Here is a 13,246-nt window from a genome sequence, read left to right on the forward strand (position 1 = left end):
GAACGAGTGAACTTGACCGAGAGAAAACGCGATCGCACAAATTGTAATTAGAATCCTCTGTTTAGTAATCCAGCGATTAGATTATTAAAAAGTTGAATATACAGCTGTGATAAATACGTTTTTGGAACTCTGTGTTTTGAGGACAGTATTGTGTGTTCGTTTGAACGGGAATTGATGAGACTTGCACAATACAATATACATCTTTTCTGGGGAGAAACAACTTTATTTTTCCTGATTTATTCTTCTCCTTGGTGAGTACAAACCTTCTTATAGGAAGTGTATTTAGTTATTTATTACAAACACCGTAAATTGTGATGTGAAAAAAAAAAAATTCAAAAGTGCTTTAAAAGTGTATGAATATGATGTATGACTGTATATAGTAATGTTTGGAGGTTTATAAGATGTTTTACGTGTTTATGGTAAATAATTTCTTAATGTGAAATATGCGCCATGTGGTGCTAGCTTGCTCACACGGTGCAGGCCTAGTGTTGGACTGAGCACATGGTGCATTAGCATGTATGTTCTCATGTATGTACAAATGATTGAGACGGAGAGTTTGGTTTAAAGTGAAATGATTTATTTGGACAATGACATTAATGTTTCATTTTGGCTTTGTTGTTACAAGGCTGGGTTTTTATTTTTTTTGTGAGAATTGTTCCTGAATCCTGTCCTTGCTGATTATTCATATTCCGGCCGGGACTGGCGAGCCATTCCATCATTTCCTACCTGGAAACAGAGAAAAGAGCGTGAAGTCTGCCGAACTGGTAGGATCAAACTAATTTTGCTTTGATTTTTGATTTTTTTCCTAAGTTTTTTTCTGCCTGGACCTTCAGTGGATCAAACATTTTGTTTTTTTTTCTCTCTACTGGATTTAAATTTTTTTCTTCCACTCTTTGATGAACATTGTTTTATATTTTAGAACTTGAAATTGAGTTATCGAACTTAAACTCAACTGGACATTAAGATTGAGTTGAATGCAAAACTGAAACATTGATTTTGAAATTCAGTGTGAAATTCATTATTTTACTGTTTGTTTATTTGTATTCTGAATCTAAACTTTGATTTGGGTTTTTGAATTTTCATACCCTTTTTTTTTTTATTATTTTAAGTTTTATTATTCAATTCACTATTTTATTACCAATTTAAAATAAGTTTTGAGGAGTAAAAATAACCAATGAAAACATACTACAGTCTTTGCCCTACTGAATGACTCTGTTCTTTATTTTACTTTATTCTGTGTGATTAATTGATTAGAGACTATTATTTGATTATACTGTTATACTTATTGCTTACCTTTGTTCCTGTGAGACGACCCTTATCTTCTGATTCTGGTCCATAAGAATCCCCAGTGGTTGGCGTGGTTCCACAAGTGTTTTATGCAGTGACCTAGCGTTGGTTAGAAGAGTGCTACACACTAGTAGGACCGCGTTACATATTGAAAAGGTTTTATCAATATTTTATTTATGTGTAGTGCTCTCATTGTAGCCTTTTATGAAATTGTAGAAATGTATAAATTTTTTTATTGATTTATATATATATTATTCTAGTTTTCTGGTGACATCATATGGTTTTGTCTGGTATTTATAAGCCTGTTTAAGGCCACAAAAATATAATTTTAGGTCACATGCGTATATGGAATTCTGATGTCCAAGACTCATGGGATGGTTGAGAATTTGAAGTTGTCTGTATACCCATAATCCGAAAACAAATAATCTGTTAAAAATAAATAAATGAATAAAATGTTAAAATTCTATATATTGTATTAAAGTTATGTCAACTTTAACTTTCTCAGCAGAAATCGTTTAATTTGTTCCATGTCTCTACCTCAATTTATGTTTAATCAGTTGCTTAATTTGTTATATTGCTATATTTCATTATTTTTGTTACATGTTTGAATACACAATAACAGATAAATAATTTGTTCTCTGTTGAAGTGGTTGTTATGAACATAAAACCAACAGGCTTTATGAAATAAATATGTCCAGTCTGGTTAAATGTGGTGAAAACACTAATTTTCATTTACATTTGCGGCATTTAGCAGACGCCCTTATCCAGAGCGACGTACAAAAGTGCTTTAATCTCTAGTAATGAATAAATCTACACTGGTACGCCAGATTACAAACTTAATATAAATATAACTCTTGAATTCTACAAACTTGGAAAGTGCTAATTTAAGTATTTCAGGAAGAGGTAGGTCTTCAGTCGTCGCTTGAAGATAATCAGGGACTCCGCTGTACGGACATCTAGGGGAAGTTCATTCCACCACCTCAGTGCCAGAACAGAGAAGAGCCTCGAAGTGTAGTTACCTCTCATTCTGAGAGAAGGTGGTACCAGTCGAGCAGTGCTGGAGGATCTCAGACAGCGTGGTGCAGTGCGAGATGTGATTAGGTCACTGAGGTAAGATGGTGCCGGTCCATTTTGGCCTTGTAGGCAAGCATCAGTGTTTTGAATCTGATACGTGCAGCTACTGGAAGCCAGTGAAGGAGCGCAGCAGTGGTGTGGTGTGGGAGAACTTGGGCTGATTGAACACAAGTCGTGCAGCTGCATTTTGGATCATTTGCAGTGGACGAATAGCGTTCAGGGGAAGACCTGCCAGCAGAGAGTTGCAGTAGTCGAGTCTTGAAATGACAAGAGACTGAACAAGCACCTGGGCAGCCTGTGTGGACAGAAATGGTCGAATCCTTCGGATGTTGTAAAGAAGAATTCTACAAGAACGAGACACATTAGCAACATGTGGGAAGAAGACAGTTCATTGTCCATAGTTACCCCAAGGTTACGAGCAGTGGCTGAAGGGAGAGCAGAGAGTCATGAAGTGTTATTTGGAGATCTTGACCTGGAGATGAATCACCTGGGATGACCAGCAGTTCTGTTTTGCTGGGGTTGAGTTTTAGTTGGTGAGCACTCATCCATGAAGATATGTCTGTCAAGCATGCCGAGATCCGAGCGGAAGCTGTGGTATCTGATGGAGGGAAAGAAAAGATTAGTTGAGTGTCATCTGCATAGCAGTGATAAGAAAACCCATGTGAGGATATGACTTCACCAATGGAGTGGGTATAGAGGGAGAAAAGGAGGGGACCAAGTACAGAGCCTTGTGGGACACCAGTGGTGAGTCTGCATGGGGCAGATGTGGATCCCCTCCATGTTACCTGGTATGAGCGACCTTCCAGGTAGGAAGCAAACCATTCCCATGCTGTTCCGCATATACCAAGGCTCTTGAGGGTTGACAAAAGTGTCTTGTGGTTGACTGTGTCCAATGCTGCTGAAAGGTCCAGGAAGATAAGTACAGATGACAGCTTGGCTGACCGAGCAGCATGCAGTTTCTCAGAAACAGCCAAAGGGCTGTCTCTGTGGAATGTGCCGCTTTGAACCCAGACTGGTTCGGATCATGGAGGTTGTTCTGTGAGAGATAGACAGACAGTTGGTTAAAACAGTGCGTTCAGAGATTTAGAAAGAAAGGAGTGAAGTGATACCGGTCTGTAGTTGTTGATGTCTGATGGATCCAGAGCAGGTTTCTTCAAGATGGGAACGAACCTTGCCTGCTTGAAGGTAGTTGGTACATAGCCTGATGATTGTGGAGATGAAGGGCAGGAGATCATGTGATGGTCTAAAGCATAGTTGAAGGATTGGATCCAGAGGACAGGTGGTGGGATTGCAAGATCGGATGACTTGCAGTATCTCATCTTCTGTTAAGGTTGAGAAGCTTGACAGACACATAGTGGATTGTTGGCTGTGTTGTGTAGTCATTGTTGGGGAGGAAGTGAAGGTCTGGCAGATTTTCTTAATCTTCTCATCATAGAAGGAGGCAAAGTCATTAGCAGTCGGGGAGGATGGAGCAGGTGCAGCAGGGGGGTTGATGAGTGAAGAGATGATGTTGTGGAGCTTACAAGGATCTTGTGCAGAGGCCTCAAGCTTTTCCTTGTAGAAGGTAGTTTTGGCAGAAGTCAACTCCAAAGAAAATTTGGTCAGAAGTGCACGGTAAGATGCGAGGTCTACATCAAGTTGTGATTTTTTTTTCACTTCTCCTCTGCAGATCTGAGCTCTCGTCGATTGCTGCGCAAAACCTCCGACAGCCACGGTGTTGGACAAAAAGTGACGAGAACACCTCAAGTGAGACTGAAACTACTTTTGATTAATCACCTGACCAAACTTAATAAGCACAGACCAACACTCTAGAATCAACCGAGTTAAATAAATATACAAAGTTAGAATCCTACCTTGCCAGAAGAGAGTAGATTCAAGATAGAGCTAAAGTACACTGAAGATTGAGCTGGTTACACCTTCAAAATAAGTGAGTAAGCCCTGCCCACAATTCACACCTCAAGTGAGACTGAAACTACCCTTGATTAATAAATTGCAACTTGTTTTCCTTGGTCAATAGCAGTGGTTTAAGAGGAATAAAACACTTCAGGATGTGTAGTTATTGGCCAACAATCAACTTTTGAGTGGTAAATAACACCACTTCATATTCGTCATAACAGCACACTAGGGCTGCAGCTATCAATTAGTTAAGAGTATTTAACCGATTATTCCGTCGATTATTTGAGTAATCAGATAAGAAGTGTGTTTTCTTTAAGCGCAATACTAAATATACAAGAAAAATAAGACAAGTCTTTTAAAATCAACAACATAAAAGTTTTTCATTTTTAGAAAAAATTAAGTCCATTTAATTGCCATATTACATCAAAATGTGAATACAAATATATAAATAAAAAAATCTTTAATAGAAATATTAAAAAAACAATCTACTCTAATAAAGGTAAATGCATTGTGCTGTTTTTTTTGTTTTAAGTTGAAATAATCCCCAAATTCTTTTTATTCTGCCACGTCTTCTGTGTTTACCTGTCCAGAGCGCTCCAGAGTTTGGCGTAGCGGGTGGTGTGTCTGTAATGATGGTCCGTGGGGAAACACAATGCTCCGTGTGTAGTTAAAGGAAGCATAATAAATAAATAAAATAATTTGCCTCGATTATTTTTTTTTATTCATATTACATGATTAACTCGTGGCATCATTTCAGTTCTACAGATTTTGTATTCCATTTTAATTTAGTGGATTTTTTTTTTTTTTTTTTTTTTAAACTTACAGAGAGCTTTAAAAACTTAGTGATTCTCCACCTTTTTACCACAAAAATTATTAGAATTCTTTTTTCCTGTGTTGTGAAATGTCAAAAAGAACATTCATGTTTTTTGTACTTTTAAATTTCAGATGGTGTTTTATCTATTAACATGTTTTCTCCTACTTTTATTATTATTGATAGAGCCGAGCACCAATCTCTGCCAAGCTGGTGGCCAACATGCTGTCTGTCGCAGGAGCAGATCATATCATTACCATGGATCTCAGATACAGGTGAGTCAGAACCGATTCCACTGAATCTGATCGCTGAGTGAATTTTAATCACTTTGACTGGATCTTCCTGAATACTCTTTCTAAATTCGTGTGTTTATAGGGCTTCTTGACATACCTGTGGACAACCTGTACGCTGAGCCTGCTGTGCTGAAGTGGATTAAGGAAAATATTCCTGAATGGAAGAACTGCACCATTGTCTCTCCAGATGCTGGAGGAGCTAAAAGGTCTGCATAGGCTACTTATTACACTCATTTCAAAAGGGTGTTTTGTGTCACCTTTACAATCTCAGGACATGCCGTGAGTTCCCTGAAAATTAACAAATGTGGTGTTAGCAATGTTGGGGATTTATTACTTATATGCGGCAAATTATTAATCTATTGTGTTAATTTCAAGGCATGCATGTCATCTTTTATTTTATATTATTATTATTTTTTGTATATTTCTGATGCTACAGATCAACATTTAATTTTGTGGAAATTGTGCTCCTCTGTACAATGTTGCAAGAAATAGTAGTCAGAAGCTAATTTGCGCGCACACACACTCATTCAGTTTATTTTCCCTTTCTGTTAATTCAGGGTCACGTCTATAGCAGATCAACTGAGTGTTGACTTTGCCCTCATTTACAAAGAAAGAAAGAAGGCTAATGAGGTGGATCGCATGGTGTTGGTGGGAGACGTGAAAGACCGTGGCTATCTTAGTCGACGACATGGCTGACACGTGGCACCGTCTGCCATGCCGCTGACAAATAACTCACCTTTTTTCTTCCTGTCTACTCCTCTGCACACGAAGATTGGGTTGACTAATCTTGTTGACTAATTTCCCAAAATGTAAACAAGTAAGGAGTTTAAATGATCATGACTGGGAGAAGGCATTTATTAATTATATTATATAAAGTATTATATTTTATTAAGCATTTATTTACCCTGGGCCTTATTTGTGAAACACGAGACCAAGAATGAATTTTAGTGTAAATTGGTTTGTGAAACCATTCTGTTTTGTTTTATTTAAAAAAAAATGTAACTATAAAAAAAGACTAAAGTCTGCATAATATTGAACATTTACTGGCACTGATGGTGCTTTTGCATGATGTGGCAGAAAGAGCTCTGTGTGATGAATGTGTTTTTAGAGTAAAGGTTTATTTGCTAAGTAATGACTGGTTGCTAGGGGAACAGCATCACTGTCACCATCGGAATTGACTAAGGTTTCAAGTTATACTGGTCATGCATTTGACGAGGGTGAACCTTTTTTGTGAGCTAATGCATCATTTTGTTTTATAGGCTAATGTTTCCAATCCAGCTTCATGTCAAGCCATTTACTTTTAACCTGCTGGACTGGTCAAGTAGCATAAGAGTGCTAACAATTGTCATTTGCTGTTACACATCCTATTACCTTCTGACTGATACAAAGGCTGGGTACATTTGAAAAAGAAATGTTTTGCACCTCAGCCAAAAATTTTTAGATAAACACACATATATATATACTGTATATATACACATACACACACACAAACAAGAGTTACATAAATATGCTATTTTGATATACATAACGGACTGTGCACACAAATACGAAACTTTGAGTCTATAATGATTTACAGATTTGCAGAAGCTTGCAGAATGGACATGGGGAGTGTAAGGATCAGATCAGTCAACTATCAGTCAAAACACACACACAAACACAATTTTGGCAAATTGATGTTTTAATTCGCTGATAACTTTGCATGTGTTCCAGCTAATGGGATTTTTTTGTAAGAAAATTAATTCTGCAAAAAATCATTGAAAACATGATGCATCCGCAGTTTTGAATGTAGAAAAAAAATGCACCACCTCAATATGTTCGGGCTGAAAAAAGCCACTAAGTGCTGTAAAATTATATCAGATCAATATTTTTTTTCACTTAAATCTGTTAATCAACCTTAGTTCTGATCAAAACTACAAAAATTTTTTTTTTTTTATTGGCAATTAAATTAGTTACATCACAGAAATGGAAAAACAAAATTTGATAAAAAAAAAGGAATTGTAAACTGTATTTTTTTTGACCATTTATCACAGACTTGAATGTGTCAAAGATTGGGAAAAAACTGACTTTTATGCATGGTTAGTTTTTTTGCAGCATCAGTTTAAATTATTTTGATGATTTTCCCCCATTGACTCCCATTATAATGACATTTTTAATTGCTCCAAAATTACATTATACATTATACATATGCATGCATATACATTATAATTGTATATGCATGCATTTTTAAAAGTTATTAGTGACCTCTGTTGGAAAGAGATTAAATTTGCGTTTTTTACTGTTGCCAACTAGGTGGCGCCAAGAGACCATGAAATAGAGCTGTGGATAGAAAGCTTAATTTCCCCATTTTCCAATGGCAAATCCCATTCATTTCGCTGACGGGATTTTTTGTTGTTGCAGTTTTCTAGTATTTGCTAGTATTTCTGTGTTTGCATGTGTTTTGCATGCTGTTTGCACGTGTGCGTGTGTAGTTTTGCTAGCATTGCATGCATTGCATTTTTACAAGTAAATTCACCACAGACAATGCAATTGCAGATTGTCTCTTTACAATTGCTGCAAACATCATATCATCCTCTTAAAAAAAAAAAAGCCTCCTCCTGTAGAGCTTGCAGAAATCAATGTCTTTAAAAATAACAAGCATTATATGCCGACTAGTCCACCATGTTGATAAAATTTCACCGTGTTGAAAAATAACTTTTTGGTATGTGGAAAACTGCCTTCTACAAGGAAAAGCTTGAAGCCTCTGCACAAGATCCTCGTAAGCTCCACAACATCATCTCTTCACTCATCAACCCCCTGCTGCACCTGCTCCATCCTCCATGACAGCTAATGACTTTGCCTCCTTCTATGATGAGAAGATTAAAAAAATCTGCCAGACCTTCACTTCCTCCCCAATAATGACTACACAACACAGCCAACGATCCACTATGTGTGTCAAGCTTCTCAACCTTAACAGAAGATGAGATACTGCAAGTCATCCAATCTTGCAATCCCACCACCTGTCCTCTGGATCCAATCCTTCAACTATGCTTCAGACCATCTCACATGATCTCCTGCCCTTCATCTCCACAATCATCAATGGGTCATTAACATCTGGCTATGTACCAACTACCTTCAAGCAGGCAAGGTTCGTTCCCATCTTGAAGAAACCTGCTCTGGATCCATCAGACATCAACAACTACAGACTACAGAACAGCATGGGAATGGTTTGCTTCCTACCTGGAAGGTTGTTCATACCAGGTAACATGGAGGATCCACATCTGCCCCATGCAGACTCACCACTGGTGTCCCACAAGGCTCAGTACTTGGTCCCCTCCTTTTCTTTCTCTATGCCCATTCCATTGGTGAAGTCATATCCTCACATGGGTTTTCTTATCACTGCTATGCAGATGACACTCAACTAATCTTTTCTTTCCCTCCATCAGATACCACAGCTTCCGCTCGGATCTCGGCATGCTTGACAGACATATCTTCATGGATGAGTGCTCACCAACTAAAACTCAACCCCAGCAAAACAGAACTGCTGATCATCCCAGGCAATTCATCTCCAGGTCAAGATCTCCAAATAACACTTCATGACTCTCTGCTCTCCCCTTCAGCCACTGCTCGTAACCTTGGGGTAACTATGGACAATGAACTGTCCTTCTTCCCACATGTTGCTAATGTGTCTTGTTCTTGTAGATTTCTTCTTTACAACACCGAAGGATTCAACCATTTCTGTCCACACAGGCTGCCCAGGTGCTTGTTCAGTCTCTTGTCATTTCAAGACTTGACTACTGCAACTCTCTGCTGGCAGGTCTTCCCCTGAACGCTATTCGTCCACTGCAAATGATCCAAAATGCAGCTGCACGACTTGTGTTCAATCAGCCCAAGTTCTCCCACACCACCCCACTGCTGCGCTCCCTTCACTGGCTTCCAGTAGCTGCGTATCAGATTCAAAACACTGATGCTTGCCTACAAGGCCAAAATGGACCAGCACCATCTTACCTCAGTGACCTCATCACATCTCGCACTGCACCACGCTGTCTGAGATCCTCCAGCACTGCTCGACTGGTACCACCTTCTCTCAGAATGAGAGGTAAGTACACTTCAAGGCTCTTCTCTGTTCTGGCACCGAGGTGGTGGAATGAACTTCCCCTAGATGTCCGTACAGCAGAGTCCCTGATTATCTTCAAGCGACGACTGAAGACCTACCTCTTCCTGAAATACCTAAATTAGCACTTTCCAAGTTTGTAGAATTCAAGAGTTATATTTATATTAAGTTTGTAATCTGGTGTACCAGTGTAGATTTATTCATTACTAGAGATTAAAGCACTTTTGTACGTCGCTCTGGATAAGGCGTCTGCTAAATGCCGCAAATGAAAATGTAAATTAGTGTTTTCACCACATTTAACCAGACTGGATATATTTATTTCATAAAGCCTGTCAGTTTTATGTTCATAACAACCACTTCAACAGAGAACAAATTATTTATCTGTTATTGTGTATTCAAACATGTAACATAAATAATGAAATATAGCAATATAACAAATTAAGCAACCGATTAAACATAAATTGAGGTAGAGACATGGAACAAATTAAACCATTTCTGTTGAGAAAGTTAAAGTTGGCATAACTTTAATACAATATATAGAATCCTAACATTTTATTTATTTATTTATTTTTAACAGATTATTTGTTTTCGGATTATGGGTATATGGACAACTTTAAATTCTCAACCATCCCATGAGTCTTGGACATCAGAATTCCATATACGCATGTGACCTAAAATTATATTTTTGTGGCCTTAAACAGGCTTATAAATACCAGACAAAACCATCTGATGTCACCAGAAAACTAGAATAATATATATATATTATAGTCATAATAAATAAACTTCAAAACTGTTTTTCAGTGCACACATTTCACAATGAAATAACTGTACAGTAGTACTAACTGCTTGATAAACAAAACTGTAATAAATTGTCTTGAAAACAGACATGAAATAAATTAAGATGAACTAACCTCAACTCCAGTCATAACAATAAATAAAAACTAACAGAAATCAAAACCAAAAACAGATTGCTCTCAAAGGTTTTTGCAAGAAAATCCAGCATGTCCACCGTTTCTGTGGTCGTGACGTAGTATTTCACCTGCTTGAGCTCGTATTCAACGCCCGCCTTACATTTCTCATACATTTTGGGAATAGCAAATCGTGTGAAATGAGTGCGAGATGGCAGCTGGTATCTTTTGTCGAGTGTTTGTATTAGTCTTCGGAAGCCGTCTTTACTGAAGATGTGCGCAGGCATCATATATAATAGGTGACCGCGTCGGTAATTTCTTTGTGCCGTTTTGATCCTTTCTCATAAGACATGGTGCTTGCAAATGCTTGAACAATGGATACTTGTTCAATCTGTTCGGCTGGCTTTGATGTGTGCTTTTGTTTGTTTCGATGGACTTTGTCGACATGCATTGATCATGCAGTTTTTTTTGGAGCTGTTTTAAGTGTTGGAACAGATTTGTAGTATTGCTCCGTTTTGTTGGAATAATCATTCCACAAGTCTTGCAAATTACCTTGCTCTGTGACACATCTTCTCTCCTGAATCCAAAATACTCCCAAACGACTGACGTTGAATTTCTCTTTGGCACCAAATCATTTTTATTTTGACCTGCATCCATATTTTATGTTCTTTCCTCCCGCTCGCCGATTCGGTTTTTTTGCTAAGCTTCGTCGTGCGCTGCGTGAGCTCTGATTGGTTAACGTCTTAAAACATGCGCACAAGAACGTATTCTGAATAAAAATATTAATAAATTAATAGATAAAATCGCAGCCTTAATAAATTAATCAATAAAAAAATGTATACATTTCTACAATTTCATAAAAGGCTACAATGAGAGAGCTACACATAAATTAAATAAAATATTGATAAAACCTTTTCAATATAAAATCTAATTTAAAAGATAAAACCAAATTTTCGAGAGGTTGGACTGATGGGGTTCTTCATCCTGAGCGTTTCATTAGCAGGTCATATATGGCAGTGGTGATGCCTCAGGAGAGAGTGAAAGTGATCCTCCACGGTACAACACCACCAAACTTTGCTGTCGTTTCTGCCACAGCTGATGCCAGCTTGCCCTCACTCCCAGGTACAAGGGCAAGCTGATCACAAAGGAGCTGACCATCCCTGATACAAAAGATGAGGCTAGGGGGGCAATCTTGCTCATGGAGTACTTTGGACAATGGATCCTTCAAGCCAAAGTAAAGCCCACTTCCTAAGGCATTACGAGTAAGAGTGGGTAAAAAAGCTCGGTACCACCCTTTCGCTAATGTTTTGGAACTTATCCGGGCCATAATATTGCTGAGAGTGGGAAGGGTGCGGTCGTTGCCACTGTTTTGTAGGATACTCTGTGCGCGCTCGAAGGGGGTAAATAACAAACTCTCCACTACCCCGTCCCGAGCCCGGCCGGAAGGAAGCATTGCCCTGGGAATATATGACTCGGCCAAAGGGAATAGCTGCTTCTGGTGGGTGTTCTGGAAGCCAAAAACTGAAGAGTCTTCATCAGTAAGGGTGGCACTACTCCACGGTAAAGTTTCAGTAGTCCTTCATTATATAGCTGTAACTCCACCATGCATATAACTTTGGAAAGAAATACCTGGCTCTGAGACAACATGCTTCCCAAAGCTTTCGGCATGGTTTTGCTGAATGTCCGACTTTGGTGGCTGGCACATTGCTAAGGTAGACAAAATTAGATACAATAAGTAAAACATATCATATTCTTTTCTTCACTATTTAGCAATAATATAAACATTTAGATAACTGCAGTCTTATTGACTGTAAATCTGCTAAAAGGTTCTAAAATGAAAAAAAATAAAAAAATTCTATACTGTGCAAACATGAAGCCCTTTTGTCAGAAAGGTGTCCAAGAAAACCCCAATTCATAAACAGGGGTCCTCCCTTGTCTGAAGCAGTTATTGTTTTTTAAAATATAAAGATTTGTTGTATTTAGATTTTTTTATTGCAGTTTTGTTTGATGAAAAATAAATAGCTTTGATTTCATTTTTTTGTTCATTTCTGATAGCTGTTTATTACAGCTCACAAATACTAAAAACTTTCAGTATTAAACATTCGCTTATTACATTCAAATACTGTCTGAAACGTGAAAACATTACAGCTTCTTTTAGTCAACATACATTTCATTTGTGTATATATACACATGATATATAATCGTGGAAATTAATTTAAAAGTTAGCAAAACAAAAAACTAAGTTAACTTAGCAAAAATTAAATAAAATCATACTCCAATTCGGGCACTTTCTTTTTTCTGCCTATTAGTTTGGCCATTAATGTGCCATTATTTCTAATTCACTGCTGTGTCAGAGATCTAATACAAGTTACTCTGCCACCTACTGGTCATTTATGATTAAACAACATGCATGGATCTGCTCAACCTTGAGTCTTAAATCAGACAACCAAGTACATAAAAACAAAAACAGGAGCTCTGTTTGGCTTTCGTTTATATTGTGGGTTGACATTATAAGTGCAGTTTAGTTTTTTACACTCACATTTTATTTTGATTTTAGTTTTATATAATATATATTTTTTATTTAAATTATAATTTTAATAATTATTTTATTTGGGTTTCAGGGATTGTGTTCAGATAATGTGTAAATTCCAGCACTAATTTAAATGAAAACTTATTAATATTTAAATGTGTGAGAGAGGGCTAGCCTTTTTTTTTTTTTGGTACAGTAAATAATTGTGTACAATGGATAACTGTTTAACCTGTTTGATAAAATAGATTCATTGATTTATATTTTATTAAACATGTTGGATATTATTTCATATTATTCCTACCTTCAAACAAATGTCAATGAGGTAGACAATGGAAGGGTGGATTTTCTTGCAGACTG

General features: G+C 37.4%; 1 long non-coding RNA gene and 1 pseudogene across 2 annotated transcripts; one reads left to right on the forward strand and one right to left on the reverse strand.

Annotated features, from left to right (window-relative positions):
• Positions 1 to 227: 227 nt before the first annotated feature.
• On the forward strand, positions 228 to 6,029 carry LOC124386185. Of its 2 annotated transcripts, XR_006925869.1 has the most exons (6): positions 228 to 251; positions 626 to 764; positions 4,031 to 4,107; positions 5,255 to 5,343; positions 5,444 to 5,567; positions 5,919 to 6,029. It is a non-coding gene; the product is annotated as an uncharacterized LOC124386185 (long non-coding RNA). The 2 variants fall into 2 exon arrangements; XR_006925868.1 differs by lacking the exon at positions 228 to 251 and having other exon boundaries at positions 305 to 764.
• Positions 6,030 to 11,169: 5,140 nt separating this feature from the next.
• On the reverse strand, positions 11,170 to 13,246 carry LOC124386396 (annotated as a pseudogene).

Source organism: Silurus meridionalis, chromosome 5, assembly GCF_014805685.1.
Source record: "Silurus meridionalis isolate SWU-2019-XX chromosome 5, ASM1480568v1, whole genome shotgun sequence".
Classification (NCBI taxonomy): domain Eukaryota; kingdom Metazoa; phylum Chordata; class Actinopteri; order Siluriformes; family Siluridae; genus Silurus; species Silurus meridionalis.